Consider the following 6,106-nt stretch of genomic DNA (forward strand, 5'->3'; position numbering starts at 1 on the left):
GGCGCAAAGGGCGCAAGAAGCGCGGAAGGCGCACAGAGGCGCGAAGGACAAGAGCAGGCGCGCAAGGGCGCAAGGGCGCAAGGGCGCAAGGGCGCAAGGGCGCAAGGGCGCAAGGGCGCAAGGGCGCAAGGGCGCAAGGGCGCAAGGGCGCAAGGGCGCAAGGGCGCAAGGGCGCAAGGGCGCAAGGGCGCAAGGGCGCAAGGGCGCAAGGGCGCAAGGGCGCAAGGGCGCAAGGGCGCAAGGGCGCAAGGGCGCAAGGGCGCAAGGGCGCAAGGGCGCAAGGGCAAGAAGCGCGACGGCTTTTTTGGGGCGAACATCTGTGCTGTCAAGAGCTGAAACATCTTTGCTCTTGGGGCCACTCTAACTTTTGGAGTGACATCACTTTGACATCGGTTGAATAAATCTTTTCCCAATGAGGTAAATTTTGGATTCTATGCGTCACTGTATATCACCTTAAATGGCGACCTTGCAGCAGTGAGAAGACCCTAAACTATTTTTGCGGTACAGAGAAGATCTAGTTTCAGCAATGTGTAGGTACTTAGAATATGGAAGGGCCATTCGTCCGTGACCAGGAAGACCTTTGTCCATGCCCTTTTAAGGGCATCGGAAGTAACCAGTAGAGTGAGACTCGGACCGCAGCTGTTGTCTTACGAGGTACAAATGATGGGGGAGAACAGATAGAAAGGGGGGAAGAGCGCGAAGGGCAAGGAGCGTGGAAGGCGCGAAGGACAAGTGCAGGCGCGCAAGGGCGCAAGGGGCAAGAGCAAGAAGCGCGGGGGCCTTTTTGGGGCGAACATCTGTGCTGTCGAGAGCTGAAACATCTTTGGTCTTGGGGCCACTCTAACTTTTGGAGAGACATCACTTTGACATCGGTTGAATAAATCTTTTCCCAATCAGCCGTGTGTCACCGAAGTGCTTCCTTACCCGGACCAGCCATCGTCCACTGAGTGTTTTTTTGGAGACCAGCGAAACAACAAAGACCATTCACCACACCAATCAGCCGTGTGTCACCGAAGTGCTTCCTTACCCGGACCAGCCATCGTCCACTGAGTGTTTTTTTTGGAAACCAGCAAAACAACAGAGATTCACCACAATAACACGGTAGGAGCGCAGGCTGAGAATGGCGTTGTCATGATTGAATCGCTACCCTGTCAATCAATCAGTCGTGCCCTCTCTACCTACCTAACGTGTTTATTGGAGAATCACGCCCCTTTATATCAGACATGCACAAACATGTCAGCGGGAGCGGTACCGCGAGTCATCACCTTTGGCTATCGTAATTACATTTATGACGGCAAAAGACGGACAGCAAAGTGCAAGATATGCAACAGAAACATTTCGGACAGCCAGACGGCAACTGCAAAATTTGTCCGTTTGAAGTTTATAGAGCTCTGGTGTCTCCAGATGTTACAGATGAAGCATAAAATGTTTCTAATGCTCTTTAATGTCTTTCTTCTTTCAGATTTCTTTCAGATTATTTTATCATATTTGCAACTCAAATGTGTCAGACACTGTCGGCAGACGTTCATTTGTTTAGATTGAGCTGTCAATCATTGTATGAGGTAATTTCTTTTTTGTTTGATTCCATGGTGTATTTTACTGAATATCAGTAATTACAGTGCAAATCCAAATTATTGTCATATTTTTTAAACAGGTTAGACACCACAAGGTACAGATTGCTTTTAGAGTTATTCTTGATTGTAGACGTAATCACAACTGCCTCGCGTTATCTTTGGAAATTTATCTGTTATTGGTGGTTTGAATATACTCATGTATGCTTAGCTACTGTCGAGCATATGCTAAAAGCGTATGTCGCAATTGCAATCTTCAATATGGAACTTGTATTTATGACATGTCGTTCGTTGCCTTGACTTTCGAATGTCAAAGTAGTGTTGGCTCGTGAGTGAACAATTCGTTCAGAAAGAACGAATCTTTTCAGCGAGCGAGAGTGAACGAATCACTTCCTAAAGTGATTCTCTTTTTTTCCTTTCATATATAACTTCAACCAGTAGATGTCAGTAATGCCCACTGAAGCTGGTGCTACCTCGCCGTAAAACAAAACAGAAGAAAATCAGCCAATCAGCAGCGCCAGCGAGCATTAGATGGAGGAGGGACTTTACGAGTCAGTGACGTGAATTCCCGTTCATGAACGAGTTAGTGACGCAATTTCCCGTCCACGACCGGGTGAGGGACTGATGCCAACGGATCAGTGTAGTGTGTAAGTATTGTATTATTGTGTTAATTACCCAAGCCAATTATTATTATATATAATAATTTGGCGGGGTTGTGTGGTTGTATTGTTTGATGTGTATGGGTTGTTTCCACTGGATGTGAAAACAACAACAACGTATTACTGTGTGTGTGAGGGGGGGGGGGGGGGGTGTTAGGGTTGGGGGGATTCATTGAACGATTCGTTTGAACGAATCTTTTGGGTGAACTGATCCTAAAGATTTAGTTCACCTAAAATAACTGGAATGCACATCACTATGTCAAAGTGCAAAATAAAACCCAGGTTTACCCTGTACATTTTCATCATTTGGATAACTTGTAGAACAAGCAATTTTATCAGTACTATTTTAAAATAACGTGATTGGATATGTACAACAGCCAAATGAAATTGCACCACATTCAAAGGCACAGACAGAATGCCATCTTTTTTTTTTTTTTCAAACAGGGCAAAGTATATCATTGGAAAATGGTTCATTTGAATCTTGCAGCTAACACTTGCTTCATTCTATAACAGCTAAGAAGTGAGTGTGAAATGCCCATCACAGGGAAAAGTAAGAGGTTTTTTTTGTAGGCATTAGTCATTTAAAAAGAGGTCATAGCTGCAGTAATTTGAGTATTTTATTTCTATTTCTCTACATTCTCAGAGTTTCTGAAGGTCATCATGGAGCCCCTTTTGGCAATCCATGGGCTGAGAAGCCTCAACTCTCATTCATAATCTGGCGCGGAGAGTGGACGGTTGCCCATGATTGATCTGGAGACCTTTGACTTGATGTTCAAGGAAATAAATAACAAACAGGATGCAAGAATGAATGACGGAATGATTAAGGTTGGAATTGGTTAGTCAAAATTTTGGATGTTGTGATTCCCCCCTTCTCTCTTTATAGCTTACAAATGGAACCTGTAGGTTCTTTTTGGTTTAATTGCTGTGCTGTCAAAGTTACTGACTTTTCAGTTACTTTTTTACTTGATTTACAAGAAAAAAAGTCCTCAATTCAATTTTGTCTACTCTTAATTCCACTCTTCTGAGACACTGTTCATAATGCCTTGTAAACAGATTGCAAAGCAGTCTTGTGTTGGGAGGGACTGATTTGAAGACTTGCATGTTTCCAAGACCATTAGTTTGACATCTGTACTGTAGATTAGAAAAGACAACAGTGAAGGCTTATGATGTGGTGGCTGCTCTCAATGTTGACATTTTTTTTCTGTTGTAGATTTTACGCAAATGATAATATGCGTGGTGGTGAAACTCGTGCAAAGAGGGCGCACAAGAAGACTGCTCTGGTAGCGCTGGTAAATAAAAAAACTTGTCTGCTCGTTCCTGTGCGATTGCTTTATGTTCAAAATGTGCGACTGACATGACATACATCAAGGAAAAGCTATTTTACAGGTAAAACTTTTTTCCATATTCATATTTCTTTTACAGAGTAATCCCAAAGTCTACAATGGGTCGTGCCTGATGTCCATCGAGTTCATCTTTGTAGAATCTGTTGGCGACACGCACAGAGGCCACGGATGATGAAACAAGGACCGGAATGACTTTAAAATGAAAACAGGCTCCAGCGCTGAGTAGCAAAGGGGGCTATCAAAACCCCACAAGAGAGTGAAGTTTTTGAACAAATATGATTTTACGATAAAGGAAAATTATAATGCAATATCTTTTTTCTTTCTTTTATGTTCTATTGTACTATGGAGTTATCATTTTTCTGTATTTTTATTTTTTTCTGTATTTTTTAATGTTCGAAATAAACGTTTTAAAAAAAAAGAAAAAGTTTATATTGTTTCCCCCTTGTGTTACGCCGAGCTGGTTGTTTTGTTTATTTGATATGTCCGACATAAAATATGTATATATATTGTAACTTAGTAGTTTTGTTCTATTAAAACAGCCCCCAGTCTTTAATATTGTATGTATATTTTTACATTTTTAAACATGATTTAAAAACATTGCACATTTATATTTGTGACGGTTGGATAATGTTTGAAAATATTTTTTTATTTAGGTTCAATTATCGTTTTGGTTAATTTTAACATCAAAAGGTGTATTTATATCTGCAGTTTGACTGTTACTATAACCTATTTTTATATTAAAAAATGTAAATTTTCACACCCTGGACCATCACTAATCAAATGCATTTTCACAACATCCTGGAACTACACAAAGGTAAGGATCACAGGTTAAATGTATTGAAGAGAACCTCAATGTTGAATAGACGTCTAGATGTTCAATTATTAGCGCTAGTCGCGCGAGTAGCAATTAGCCATCATTCGAACTTCTATTAAATAAACGTCTAAAAAAACTTTCACATATAGACGTCTAATAGACGTCTATTCCGTAGATGTTTAAAAAAACTTTACATATAGACGTCTATCCCATAGTCTCAGAAGATTTGAATAATATAGTTCTTTATTTTCTGAAATGCAATTAAAAAAAACAAATGTCATATATTTTGGATTCATTACAAATCAAATATTGCAAGCCTTTTATTATTTTAATATTGCTGATTATGGCTTAAAGCTTAAGAAAACTCAAAAATCCTATCTCAAAAAATTAGAATATTTCCTCAGACCAAGTAAAAAAAAAAGATTTAGAACAGCAAAACGAAATCAAACATTTGAAAATGTCCATTAATGCACTCAGTACTTGGTTGGGAATCCTTTTGCACGGATTACTGCATCAATGCGGCGTGGCATGGAGGCAATCAGCCTGTAGCATTGCTGAGGCGTTATGGATGCCCAGGATACTTCAATAGCAGCCTTTAGCTCATTTGCATAGTTGGGTCTGGTGTCTTTCAGCTTCTTCTTCACAATACCCCACAAATTCTCTATGGGGTTCAGGTCAGGGGAATTGGCAGGCCAATCGAGGACAGTAATGCCATGGTCAGTACACCATTTACTGGTGGTTTTGGCACTGTGGGCAGGTGCCAGATCATGCTGGAAAATGAAATAGTCATCTCCATAGAGCTTTTCAGCAGACGGAAGCATGTAGTACTCTAAAATCTGCATTTACTCTGGACTTGATGAAACACAGTGGACCAACACCAGCAGCTGACATGGCTCCTCAAACCTGACTGTGGGAACTTCACACAGGATTTCAAGCAACTTGGATTTTTCTTCTCTCCAGCCTTTTGTCCAGACTCTGGCGCCTTGACTTCCAAATGAAATACAAAACTTGCTTTCGTCTGAAAAGAAGACTGTGGACCAATCTGGAACTGTCCAGTGCTTCTTTTCCGTAGCCCAAGTCAGATGCTTCTTCCGTTGTCTTGAGTTCAGAATTTCCCGGACACGTCTGTGAACAGTGGCTTTTGATACCTGGACTCCAGCTTCAGTCCACTGTCTTTGAAGCTCCCCCAAATTCTGGAAGTGACTCTTCTTCACAATGCTGTTAAAGGCCAACTGCGGCCCACGGTCCAGTTTTTATTGGCCCGCAGCAAATTCTGAAAACATAATTGAATATGGCCCGCACAAGAAGCTTGAGCTCAACTCTGTTGCACTTCTCAGTTTCCACACTAGATGGAGTCCGCCACACAAAGCGTTTGACGTCCCATTAAACCCTCTAAACTTAGAAGTGAAATATACATTGTCCATCCATCCATCCATCTTCTTCCGCTTATCCGGGGTCGGGTCGCGGGGGCAGCAGCTTCAGGAGGGACTCCCCGATTTCCTTCTCCCCAGCCACTTCATCTAGCTCATCCCGGGGGATCCCAAGGCGTTCCCAGGCCAGCTGAGAGACATAGTCTCTCCAGCGCGTCCTGGGTCGTCCCCGGGGTCTCCTACCGGTGGGACATGCCCGGAACACCTCCCCAGGGAGGCGTCCAGGAGGCATCCTGATGAGATGCCCGAGCCACCTCATCTGGCTCCTCTCAACGTGGAGGAGTAGCGA

General features: G+C 42.5%; 1 long non-coding RNA gene across 2 annotated transcripts; it reads left to right on the forward strand.

Annotated features, from left to right (window-relative positions):
• Positions 1-2,092: 2,092 nt before the first annotated feature.
• On the forward strand, positions 2,093-4,328 carry LOC133144560 (uncharacterized). 2 transcript variants are annotated; one of them, XR_009710729.1, is made up of 5 exons: positions 2,112-2,218; positions 2,744-2,780; positions 2,874-3,065; positions 3,441-3,519; positions 3,653-4,328. It is a non-coding gene; the product is annotated as an uncharacterized LOC133144560 (long non-coding RNA). The 2 variants fall into 2 exon arrangements; XR_009710730.1 differs by lacking the exon at positions 2,744-2,780 and having other exon boundaries at positions 2,093-2,218.
• Positions 4,329-6,106: the final 1,778 nt, after the last annotated feature.

This window comes from Syngnathus typhle, linkage group LG20 (genome assembly GCF_033458585.1).
Source record: "Syngnathus typhle isolate RoL2023-S1 ecotype Sweden linkage group LG20, RoL_Styp_1.0, whole genome shotgun sequence".
In the NCBI taxonomy this organism is placed as follows: Eukaryota; Metazoa; Chordata; class Actinopteri; order Syngnathiformes; family Syngnathidae; genus Syngnathus; species Syngnathus typhle.